At 36.3% G+C, this 13224-nt stretch overlaps 1 long non-coding RNA gene across 1 annotated transcript; it reads left to right on the forward strand.

The window, feature by feature from the left end:
• The first annotated feature begins 390 nt into the window (after positions 1–390).
• LOC144283714 (uncharacterized) lies at positions 391–12918 on the forward strand. Its single transcript, XR_013352273.1, has 2 exons — positions 391–554; positions 12627–12918. It is a non-coding gene; the product is annotated as an uncharacterized LOC144283714 (long non-coding RNA).
• Positions 12919–13224: the final 306 nt, after the last annotated feature.

The raw sequence follows: 13224 nt of genomic DNA on the forward strand, positions 1-13224 counted from the left end.
ATTTAGATAAATATAAGGATAGGATCAGAAGAATCAGCTCATATTCTACTTAAACAAAAACAAAAAGAGAATACATGGTATTTATGGAAGTGGATATACTAAATGATATGAAAACTGTGGAAAAATATGATATTGGATAGGGACAGAAGATGAGCCACTGTAGAAGTTACAGTAAAGACTATAAAGCACAGCAATAACACATCTACACTAGGTGACCTGTTTTTTTTCTATCTCTAACATAAATGGTTTGACTTCACTGGGATGCCTGGCTCATACTCAACCTGTCATCAGTTGAGCACTCTTTCAGCACAAGGCCTGGATCAGCAGGGTCTTTTCTTAGAGAACACCGCTATTCTTTTATCATGATCCACAGCTGTGAGGTCACAATGGTGACTTTTTTGGGCAGTTACAATTACATTATCAGTGCCAGCAATAATTATTCAAATGATCATCTAATTGTTAAGTGATCCAAACTTAGAATGGATAATACCATGTGACAGTATTTCTCAACTTTCCACCAGGAGTTTGGAAATTATGGATTCATTGGTGAGGAGGTGAGCATCATTTGAGAATGAACAGTAGTTTCAGCTTTCAGCATAGGCAGACTCTGGCAGTATTTCCATCCTTTGGACGGGAAATAGAAAATTGTATTCTCATTTCCAGCTCTGCCCAGGGCCACAAGCAGAAGTGTGAAGATTATTGTTCTCTAAAAAAAAGAGACATGAATATAACCACAGGCCAACAACATCATTAGCCACCCATTCAATACTGCAGTAATGATTGATGGAAAAAGGGAAGCTTTAGTCTCCTGGGATTGTCCAGAGTGGCTCATGACAGTAACAGCATTATTGCAGCCAGCCATAAATCACCAGTGTTACTGCACTTCTCTTGGAAAACTCTATAGCCATGGTCTCAAGGGTTTGCACAGTGAGTCTGCCTTGCATATTTAACATTGGCATTTTGATTCAAAATCTCTGAAAGAGGTCATAGCAGAATAGAAGTAAAGTTTACTTCTGAAAAATATATTTGGGATACTTCGGACCTGAATTAGAGTGTTTTTCTTAATTGAAACAACTTTTTTTAAAAGTTCAAAAAAAATAAACAAATAACAAATTTTCTATAATGCCAGAGGTGAAAAATATAATCTATGAGCAGTAAACACATTTTTTTCCCACTAAGACGCAATAAAGGTGATAGGAAAATTGATGGCCTCATGGATGGTAATTTTGAGGTTGTTTGTTCTGAAGAACAAGAAAAATATGATTGGCTTGGTGGAGCCCCTTAAGTTGTCAATTAAGTAAAGGGGGGAATCATGTAAGAAAGAAAGACATCTAGTTCAAGAAAGAGTAAAGAGCAAATGTGTTTCCTTCCTTTCCTTTCGAAAATCTCATTGAAATGACAGAAAACATAACCAAAATTAATTCATATGGTCTTTCCAAAATAATTACCCAGGCAAGAAATTAGGAGAACTTTTTGGAAGAGAGAGAGTACCTGACATCAGCTAAATGTAGAAAAAAAGAGTCTGGAAATCTGTAGGCCAAAAACAGAAAAGACCTGAGAAACCTAACAGCCATTCTTTCCTGCAAAATTCTAGATTAACTTCTCATAGAGTCAGCAAGTATAGAAGGTGGTAGCAAATTGTGGGTAATTAATAATAATACCAGTGGAAATTTTGAACTAGTAGTCCCACTTCTCCTGTATGGAAAATGGGTGGAACTGTGAACTGCAATTTGGCCCTGGACAAATACAAAAGAAAAGGTCAATAAATAAGTAAAGTTGATGGAGCAGTTATTTCCTAGTATAAATGTATATTACACACACACAAACATATATATTCTCATACTTATAAAAGAGAAGTTTGTCATTTTCTGTTTTATAAAATGGGACAACATTGTGCAAAATTTTCTAAAGCATTGAAATAAAAAATAATTTTATTTTAGAATACATAGGACACATAAGATGTCGGTCATGTACCACAACTCAGGATATGTGAAACAATTTCTAGTGAATAAGAAATTTGGCTGTGATTAGTTCATATGAAATGAAAAACTATTACTGTTACATCTATTTAACAAGACTCACTGGTTGATTCTTAAGAGAAGCTTTTTAGGTAATTGTGATGTGCAATTCAATTAAGAAAAAATTAAAACTACCAGTTTAACCAAATAGAAAACCTTGAGGTCACCAAATGTGAACATTATACAATTTTAATCATGTTATAAGAATCAAGATTGCAATCATGAGCTAAGAAAAAACTCTGGGTCATCATGCTGGCATAACCTCCAGGGGCTCATTCTTTCATTGTGATGGTTGAAGAAGAATATAGTTTGAAATTATACAGCTAAATCTATGATGTATCATTTAGTCTTCACCTCCGTGCAAGTAACAAAATCCCAGCTAACAATAGGCTAAGTGATAAAGACATTTAGTTCTCTCACACAAGAAGTCTTCAAGTTGGCAGTTCAAGAATTAATGCAGAAGCAACGACTCTAGATGACAAATTTTTTTACACAAATTTATGTTATTATTTAAATATGTGATGACACTATTACATAAAAATAACAGAGGCGATGTTCCAATAAATAACTTCAACACATAGCTAAGGTCTACATCAACTTGGCTATATATCATAACTCACTCTTCTGCCTTCTGTTTGGTAATTTATGAGGTTTTGTTAATGATTAAATTTTGCATGCTGATTTCTAGAATTTTAAAATGTGAAAGAATTTGACCTTATATAGAAAGAAAAAAAAAACAAATGGATAAATATAGTACATTATATCTTAGTTCAAAATACTATTTTCAGATAGTCAAGGACCCAGAAAGTTCACCATCCATGTCCTCCTTCTAAAAAACTTGATTATAGGACAAACTGCAGTTGTGGAGGCGGAGAAAAATCAAGGCCATCCCACCTCAAGTTTAGCATTAGCACAAGTACAGCCATCTTAGGCCTGTGAATAAGAGCTGAACTTTACAGGAAAAACTGCAGAATGTCCTCGGCAGAGAATCCCATATCAGAAAGACAACAGAGCCCACGCCTGTGGCAGAAAGTCCCATATTAGAATGAGAACAGAGCTCAATGCCCTTGAAAGCCCCATATCAGATTGTAAACAGAACTTGAGAAATTTCTCCCCCCCTTCTGGAGGTCCTCTAGACCAGCCCATAAAAAACCCAGCTGTAACCCACTTCGGGGTCCAAGTCCCTGCTCCACTGTGTCAGGTAAACTTGGACCCAAGCTGGAGCTTGCAAATAAACCCTCGTGCGCTTGCGTCGGTGTTGGCTCCTTGGTGGTTTCTCGGATTCGCAATCTTGGGCACAACACAGTAAAGTAAAAATTCAATCCAAAAGACAAAAATGGGATCCAAGAAATGGTGAAATCACTTCATGCATCAGTCAGCTGGGGCTGCCATAACAAAATACTATAGACTGGGTGGCTTAAACAATAGAATTTTATTTTCTCACAGTTCTGGAGGCTGGAGACCTGAGATCAGGGTGCCAGCATGGTGAGTCTCTGGTGAGAACTCTTTTCCTACCTTGCAGATGGCCACCACTCCTATAATTTCACTGAGTACCACAAAGAGAATGAGCTTTCTATTGTCTCTTCTGATAATGACACTAATCCTGTCTGATTAATGCTCCACCCTTAAGACCTCATTTAACCTTAATTACCTCCTAAGGTCCTATATCCAAACACAGTCACAATGGGAATTAGGGTTGCAATATATGATTGGGGGGGTGGGGACACAATTCAGTCCATAGCACCTAAGATTTGGAATAAAAAAAAAAAAAAAAAAAACACCTCTGTATGAACACTGTGTCAATGCAAAACATGGTTCACATCAGAGCAGGAAGTCTGAGAACTTTGAAAAACCACCTTCAAAATTAGACTAGACACTACTGTGCAAATTTTTTAGTAAGAATGTATAAATCATAACAGGCTCTCAATGAGAAAGTCTTCTTATTTAACATGAAAAGAAAGTTTTTAATTATCAGCAAATAAAAATAGAAAGTTATGATCCAAAGTAATATGTGGTATGATTTTGAGCAGCTGAGAAGAATATAAGAGATAACACTTTCTGAAATAATGAAGCCAAAACACTTAGGTAACTCAGAAAAGATCAATAGGATCAAACTAGTACTCTGAATTTATAGTTGTGTTTCCTAAAAGTGATTTGTCATTTTACCATACATTTTGCTTACAAGTCTGTATTCTCTTTTTAAAAAAAAATTATTTATTCATTCATGAAAGACACAGAGAGAGAGGCAGAGACACAGGCAGAGGGAGAAGCAGGCTTCCCGCAGGCAGCCCAATGCTGGACTTGATCCCAGGACACTGGGATCACGACCTGAGCTGAAGGCTGATGCTTAACCACTGAGCAACCCAGGCGTCCCCGGATCTGTCTTTTTATATTAATTTCTCCTGAAGAGTGATTCTAAAAGTAGTCTTGAATTTTAAACTTGATTTTAAATTACTGAAAGGTGAACCAATTTTTATAAATAATTAACAGTACATTAAGTTTTATTATCTGGAAACTTTAGTCTACACTAAGAAATGTGTAGTTCCAAGTCACAATAATAACCACCACCACAACAATAAAACATTATCTAAAATATTTTAATATTTTTTCTTAATCTGTTATTTTAACTTGGGTGGAACTTCTGGCAACTGATAATACATATTTTTTCAAGTAACTAAAGTTTAGTATCCCCTTCAGTTACATTTTAGTATCTTTTTTATTCTTTCAAATTAAAGTTAAACTTAATGTTTTTGTTTTAAAATGTCAACTATCATTCTTTACATAAATATGAATGATTTCAAATTTATCCTTTTTTTTCTTTTCTTTGATGAAGGATAGTTAGAAGAAAGGCAGGCAGGGACAAGGGACTCTTGCCCTAAGGGGAAACCAAACTTAAAAGGATTTAACACCAACCTGGAAGGAGTCCTCCACCCTTTCCCACGTGATAGGTAGATGACAAAAATCTGATTGGGTGACAAGCACAGGGAGGGTTAATCAGATTAAAACAGCCCACCAAAAAGCCCATAAAAACCCCTAGATTTAGAAACTGGTGGCAACCCTCTTGGGTCCCCTCTCTCTTTGGGTGCTTTGTACTATCGCTCAATAACTTCACTATCACTCAACAAACTGCTTTGCTGCCCGACACTCTTCATCTCCTCTACCTTTTCATTCCTCAAAGCAGCCTGGCAAAGAACCACGGGTACTGAAGGAAAAGAAATTCTGTAACATTATTTTCCAAATTTCCCACTATAAACATATCACTCTTCAAATAAGAATAATCTAAGGAATGCTATATTTATTTAAAGTGTAAAAAAATATGGATATTAAAAATGAAATATCTGAAGGGTGCTATGATGTGATCATGGATCTAAATGATCTCTGAAGACAAAGGAAAGCAGGATGTCAAGAAACAAGAAAGGGAGAGAGCGCACTAGACTAAATGTTTTCCACCGTTAGAAACAACCGAGTAGACTAGAATCCAACCTCAAAAATGTGTGAATGTTAGCCATTTTGGTAAATAAAACATAAATGCCCTAGATGCTTTTATACTTTGGACCATTTCCTCATTAATTTTATCTTTTGGGGGGGAGTTATCTTTGATATTTCCTACAAACAATTTGGATTATTTATAGCAAAAAAATATAAGAAAGTTGCCAAAGTCAGTCCCTGAGGTTTATCCTAATTAAGTAATAATAACAACAGCAACTGACTTTTGCTGAACACTGACTAGATGACAGGGATTATTCTAAACACTGTTCTTCAGCTAATTTAATCCTCCCAGCGCTGCCCTGAAGTCAGGGTGACTACCCTCTCCTTCGAGATGAGAGAACTGAGAGGTAAAAATTTTGTCACTTGCCCAGGTCACTCAGATCAAGCGGGAGTTCAGCACTAATCCAGACAGTCTGACTCCTGAGGCCAGCTCTAAACGACTACACTAAACTGTCCCTTTCAGGACAAACAATGCTGATCAATACTTGCTCCAGGATGAATCGAGAACCACATGAGAGTAAAAGGGAGGCTCGGTTTTCAATTTCCAACTTGGTTTATTAAAAAGGCACAAAGCTTCTCAGTGTGAATAAACTTGCTACAAGGAAAATGAAATTGGTTAACGTTGGAAAAGCATTTTACAGTTTACAAAGAAGTATTACATGTTAGAACTCACTTACTTAATGGGCCTCAAAATTGGGAAGCATTGGGAGGATCATTATTTTAGAGCTGAAGAATATGAGCATCCAAAAGCAGAGATGACTCCACTGATTATAACAGAGTCAGAACAAACGCGTGCTTTCTAACCTGGATCTTATGCTCCTTCCATCATTATTTCCAAGATGAATGCCAATTTTTAAAAAACGAAACAATTCTTCAAAAATCCATCTTTGTTTGAGAAATGCCAGGAAGAAACATGGAATTCTTTTTATTTGTTGCTGTGATAGGTTTTTCCCTTCATCCTTGCTCTCCATTCCAGTCCCCACTACCCACAGCCCCTCCCCTCAGGCAGCTACCCCACTGTGTTCAATATTTGTCCTTAAACTAGCACGTTTCCTTACAAAATTAAGTATGGGGGAAAAAAACTCCCTTATTTCTCTTCTGCTACTCACAATACTTCTGACCAAGAAATGTGTGGGGTTTTGCCCCATCTCAACCAATCCTCTAACATCAGGTGGGTGCCCTACAATTCAATGAAGTTATGACACTACCTATCTGGAGTTAACATCAGATCCCACAAGGATCTGACAAGACCACTCCCACTTCAGATGTCAGTTCCAGGTCACAGGTTGTCACCTGCACTTCTGATCAACTGGTTATAACTTAGAGATCTTTCTGTCATTTATGTATGGGGGTGAAGGGATCATAAAGCATGCATATTCTTTTTTATAAGTATTAATAATTTATTCAGATGTCCTTCCTTTTTAAAAAATATTTTATTTAAATTCAATTTAATTAACATGCAGTGTATTACTAGTTTCAGAGGTAGAGTTTAGTGATTCATCAGTTGCATAGAACACCCAGTGCCCATTAAACCATGTGCCCTCCTTAATGCTCATCACCCATTATCTCATCCCTCCACCCATCTCCCCTCCGTTGGTTTCCTAGAGTTAAGAGTTATGGCTTGCCTCCCTCTCTGTTTTCATCGTATTTTATTTTTCCTTCCCTTCCCCTACATTCATCTGTTTTTCTTCTTAAATTCCACATATGAGTGAAACCATATGATAATTGTCTTTCTCTCACTAACCTTTTGCTTAGCATAATACCCTCTAGTTCCATCCATGTCATTGCAAATGGCAACATTTCATTTTCTGATGGCTGAATGATATTCCGTTGTATATATATATACCGCCTCTTCTGTATCTATTCATCTGTCTATGGACATCTGGGCTCTTTCCATAGTTTGGCTACTGTGGACAGTGATGCCATAAATATTGGGGTACATGTGTCCCTTCGAATCACTACGTTTGCATGCTTTGGATAAACACCCAGTAGTGCAATTGCTGAGTTGTAGGGTAGCTCTATTTTTAACTTTTTGAGGAAACTCCATACTATTTTCCAGAATGGCTGTGCCAGTTTGCATTCCCACCAACAGCGCAAGAGGATTTCCCTTTCCCTGCGTCTTTGCCAACATCTGTTATTTCTTATTAATTTTAGCCATTCTGACTACTGTGAGATGGTATCTCATTGTGGTTTTGACTTGTATTTCCCTGACACTGAGTGATGTTGAGCATTTGTAAGTCTTCTTTGGGAAAAAGTCTATTGAAGTCTTATACCCATTTCTTGATTAGATTTTTGGGGTTTGAAGTGTTAAGTTTGATAAGTTCTTTATAGATTTTGAATACTAGCCCTTCGTCTGATAAGACATTTGAAAATATCTTCTCCCATCCTGTAGGTTACTGTTTAGTTTTGTTGACTCTTTCCTTTGCTGTGCAGAAGCTTTTTATCTTGATGAGGTCCCAATAGTTCATTTTTGCTTTTGTTTCCCTTGCCTTTAGAGGCATATCTAGCAAGAAGCTGCTGCAGCTGAGGTTACAGAGGTTGCTGCCTGTGTTCTCCTCTAGGATTTAGATGGATTCCTATCTCGCATTTAGGTCTTTCAACCATTTTGAGTTTGATTTTGTGTATAAGAAAGTTGTCCAGTTTCATTCTTCTACATGTGGCTGCCCAATTTTCCCAGCACCATTTGTTGAAGAGACTGTCTTTTTTCCATCTGATATTCTTTCCTGCTTTGTCTAAGATTAGTTGACAATAGAGTTGAGGACCCACTTCTAGCTTCTCTATTCTGTTCTGTTGATCCATGTGTCTGTTTTTGAGCCAGTACCACACTGTCTTGATGATCACAGGTTTGTATTACAACTTGAAGTCCAGAATTGTGATGCTACACCTTTGGTTTTCTTTTTCAACATTCCATTGGCTATTTGGGGTCTTTTCTGGTTCTGTGCAAATTTTACAATTGTTTGTTCCAGGTCTGTGGAAAATGTTGATGGTATTTTGATAGGGATTGCATTGACTATATAGATGTTTCGGGTAGCATAGACGTTTAACAATATCTGTTCTTCCAATCCACAAGCATGTTTTTCCATTTCTTTGTGTCTTCCTCAATTTCTTTCATAAGTGTTCTATAGTTTTCAGAATACAGATCCTTTCCCTCTTTGGTAAGGTTTATTCCTAGGTATCTTATTGTTTTTGGTGCAGTTGTAAACCGGGTCGATTCCTTGATTTGCCTTTCTTCTGCTTCATTGTTAGTGCATAGAAATGCAACTGATTTCTGCTGCATTTGATTTTATATTCTGCAACTTAAGGCATGCATACTTTTAATTTCACCAAGGACTGGAACTCTGCTTCCAGGGGGAAAAAAAATGTACCATTTACATTCTCAAGCAGAGCATAAAAATAATTATCTCTCACATCCTCTCCAACCTTGGTAGCATGCTTCTTTCTTTCTTTTTTTTTTTTTTTTTTTTTTTAGATTTTATTTATTCATGAGAGACACACAGAGACAGAGACAGAGAGAGAGAGAGGCAAGGACACAGGCAGAGGGAGAAGCAAGCTCCATGCAGGGAGCCTGTTGTGGGATTCAATCCCGAGACTCCAGGATTACACCCTGGGCCTAAGACAGGTGCTAAACCGCTGAGCCACCTAGGGATCCCCAGTGTGCTTCTTTCTAATTACAACTAAACTGATATATATGTAAAATTGTAACTCAGTGTGTTAATTTCTATTTCTTGGATTACTACTTTATGTACTGATTGACAGATCAGGCTTTTCCTTATCTATATTGCCAATTCCTATCCTCCACCTTTTTCCCATTTAACTCATTGCATTTTTCTTGTTACTTTTTAAAGAATTCACTTCATATTTTAGAAACTAAGCCCCTCTTGATCTTACAAAATTCAGATGTTGTCTTCCGAGGACTCATTTATCATTTCATTTAGTCAATGGCATCCTTTATTGAGCAAAACGATTTCCTTTCAGTGTAAATATACCTATTTCCCCTCTTAGAATTTGTGCTTTGAGAATCTCGTTTAAAAGCCTTTCTCCTCTCCTAAATTACAGAATATTCCTTACATTTTCTCCAGAAGTGATATTTAAGCTTTCATAATAATCTTTAATCCATCTAATCTACTGTTAGATTGAGTAAAATGGGGATCAGCTTTACTTTTTTCCGATATGGGAAGTCAGATTTCTAATATGATGCATAAACCATCCCTTCCCCTGGCTTTCTGGTCATTTTTATTTTGCATCATATTTCCAAATACAAACAGATATGACAGCAGAGGGGAGAGATAGCAGCTCATGATGGTAAAAGGTTTTCACCAAGACACTAGCCATGGTTATTGAATCATATGTGAAGGAAATTAATTAGCCAATGTTTACTCTTATTGTTTGGGACACAGCCTTCACTTAAATCTAAGAACTACATTTTATCCTGTGGTGTTTAATTAGTACTAACCTGCTCCTCTCCTCAAATTCACTCATCTTCTCACATCTCCAAACTTCTTTGTAAGAGCTTCCCTTTAGAAAACACTGGTCTGCCCAGCGTCTACTTCAGGGCTTCTGAAAACCCAATGGATTTCTTGGCAGACCTTGCCACTAACTTGTTCTTCCTATGCAAAATATTGGTCTTCCTGAGCTAAATTGTGAGACTCCCTTTTTTAAGAAGAGTTGCATGAAGTGACAGTCAAAAACATTACACAGCATGCATAATAATAATATGTGGGTAATCAAATCTCATGCTTCAAGAAATAAAGTAATTACTGCAGGATTTAGGAACGAGAGCCTACCTCTTCCATAAATAGCTCTGTTCAAATCACTGGAGGCTTTGTGTATAAATGTGTGTGTGTTTAAATATGAGTGTTTATGTGTGTTTATGTGAGGGAGAAAGACAAGTCATGTATACTAACAGAGGCCTTGGAGTGAGACTTCCCCCTTCTTCCTCCTAAACTTCTGGTATTAGCCAGTAGAAGAAATCAGTCTAGAACACATAGGGTTATAGTCTACATGACTGTAATAAATCTATCTCAGACTTTCACTGCTCATCCATGCTGCATTGCTTACCAGAGAATAATCTCCCCTGAGGCCATGCCCAGGTAAAAAATGCCAACCAGCATTCACAAAAAGGATTGCTTCTAGAATTCCTCTTGCAAAACAGTTGTTTCTTCATCTTAACATTTGATAGATTGGGAGCAAATCTAACATTTTCAACTGTATCACCCCTGCATAGAATACTATCAAAAGCAAACAAAAACTATTTTGCCAGTATTTTTCTCATAATGCAATCCTACTTCATTTAAGGCTAATTCAGCTATATATAAGAACCACTTCAATGACAAAATCCCTTTATGGTAGAGTTATGATTCTGAACTCTAATCCTGATACTCTGAATATCTTTCACCATCACAGCTTGGCTAGTAATAACCAATCCAAAAACAGATATGAAGAGTTTTAATCCAATTTCAAAAAATTTAATGAAAATCAAATTTATCTAATAAAGGGCTGTAGAACAGCTTAAAACAAATGAGTTCACTTTGGGATTATATTATATGAACTCCGTGTATATTGATATATCTCTTTCCCACTAGTTTATAAACTCCTTGAGGAAAGGGCTATGCTTTTTACCTTTACATGCTCAGTGCCTGGCATGTTACAGAAAAGTAATAGATTAAACTGTTATTCAATCTGGCTTTTAATATTGATCATATTATGATATTGATATATTGATCAGAAGCTCTGATTGGCAGTTTGATATTTTATTAATGATAAAAATATGGAACGACAAATTAATTATTACTTTATAAAGACTATCTGAGAAACAGAGACCACATAAGAGGATTGATTTAAGTCAGAAATCACGCAATTATACTGATCACTGCATCACCCCAACTTTGGATTTCTCCAATGTGAGAGTGAATGTTGAATACCACAAAACCATCAAATGGATTTAAGAATAAAACTATAATAAACATGGCTCCTGAAATGGGTAGGCTTATTTTCTTGGTAATTCATCTTTTTTTTTTTTTTTGGTAATTCATCTTTAATGTAGTTATGAAGATGTGGGTAGAAATTATGAGGTTACAATACATAAGAAAATAATATGCAATCCTGAGCAGAACTAATTGTACCCAGAAATACTCCATCAGGAATTAAATCTCTTTTCTACTATCACCAATTATACTGCTAGACTTTTTAATTGCCACCAAAGAGCCAGAAATACTCAGGGAAATAGGAATGCACATGGCAGACCAGGTGAGAGAGAAATGACAAGAGAACATGCTAGGAAAAATTTCATAAATAATTCAGGAAGAAATGTGGCATAATACATAGAAAAAATCACTCCATTTCATGGAAGACAATCTCATAGATAGGAATCCAGGCTTATCTAATTAGCTAGTACTCTCAGATGATAGATGATAGATAGATATAGATAGATGATAGATGATAGATAGATAGATAGATAGATAGATAGATGATAGATAGTTAGATAATGTTCTTAATGATATTATATGCTTGAATCTTTTTACTTATTCCTGTTCTAAAGTTCCAGTTTAGTCAAGGTTAGGAGAGTAGAATCCATGTGGGAAAAAAATATATTAATTTACCAATCTCAGTTTTCAGGCACTAAAAAATGTCAAAAGCAGTAATCAAATGGCTATAACATGATTATTTTGAAAGCAGTTTTCCTCACAAATTCTCCCAAAAAGGAAAACAATAATTGGCATATGGATGCAGGTCAACAAACATTTATTAAGACATAAGATCAAAGTTGGTGAAAGCTCTTGTCTATTACCAGTGTGTTCTCCCTTTACCTGGATTTCTAAAAATAACATTCTGTTTGCCAAATAAGGAACAAATTCAGGTGGGGGACATACATAAAAGGATGGCGATCCCTGTCCCCAAACCTTTCACTACTTTCTACCACTACCCTCTCAGTGAATTCCATCTTAAAAGAGTTTCCTCCAGGCTCAAACTTTTTGAGATTTAGACTTCATCAATTACATAATGGCATTTACTCTTCTTAAAATTATTCTTACAAATATTTTTAGGGGGAAAAAGTCATTTTTAAGAGGACTATGTTAAGACATGGACTATTCAGCCCACATCTTGTTCTTTTTATTCTAGGAACTCAGAACTGAATCTGGCCAACAAAGGAAAGAGAACCTACCCTGAAGACCTAATTGAAGTTAGTGCTATACAAACATATTCTTATGTTGGTGAATATATACTTACTGGCTGAAGTAAAGCACTCACAACCGATGAGTGGGCAGATCTACTTAAGTTTTCAAACTCATGCCTTACTCGGGGACAGAGACTATATTTTCCTTATAAATGGAACCAGAACACTCCTGACTCAGGAATTTTGTACAGCTTCCTGATGGGAGAGGCAGTATAGTAAATGTTATTTGGATGCTTAGGACATTTCAGTGATTTGTGAAACTGCAGGGAGAAATTGGGACAGTTTTCGAAAGTCTGGGATAAATGATCTTTGTAACTATGGGGAATTGCAAAGTTAGAGTCCATGGCAGGGAGAACCAAAAGGAGAAAGGAAATTTAAGAGTCAAACTGACTAGGAAAATGATATTAAATTCAAAAGCTTTGGAACATCAGTATTTGGATACAGAAAGTCTTCTAATACACTGAAAATGTGTTACCTTGGGAAACCTGCAATTAACCAAATCAATTACTGAAATATCTCATGTGCCACAAATGGGCAGAGGGA

The sequence above is a fragment of the Canis aureus genome, chromosome 14 (genome assembly GCF_053574225.1).
Source record: "Canis aureus isolate CA01 chromosome 14, VMU_Caureus_v.1.0, whole genome shotgun sequence".
In the NCBI taxonomy this organism is placed as follows: domain Eukaryota; kingdom Metazoa; phylum Chordata; class Mammalia; order Carnivora; family Canidae; genus Canis; species Canis aureus.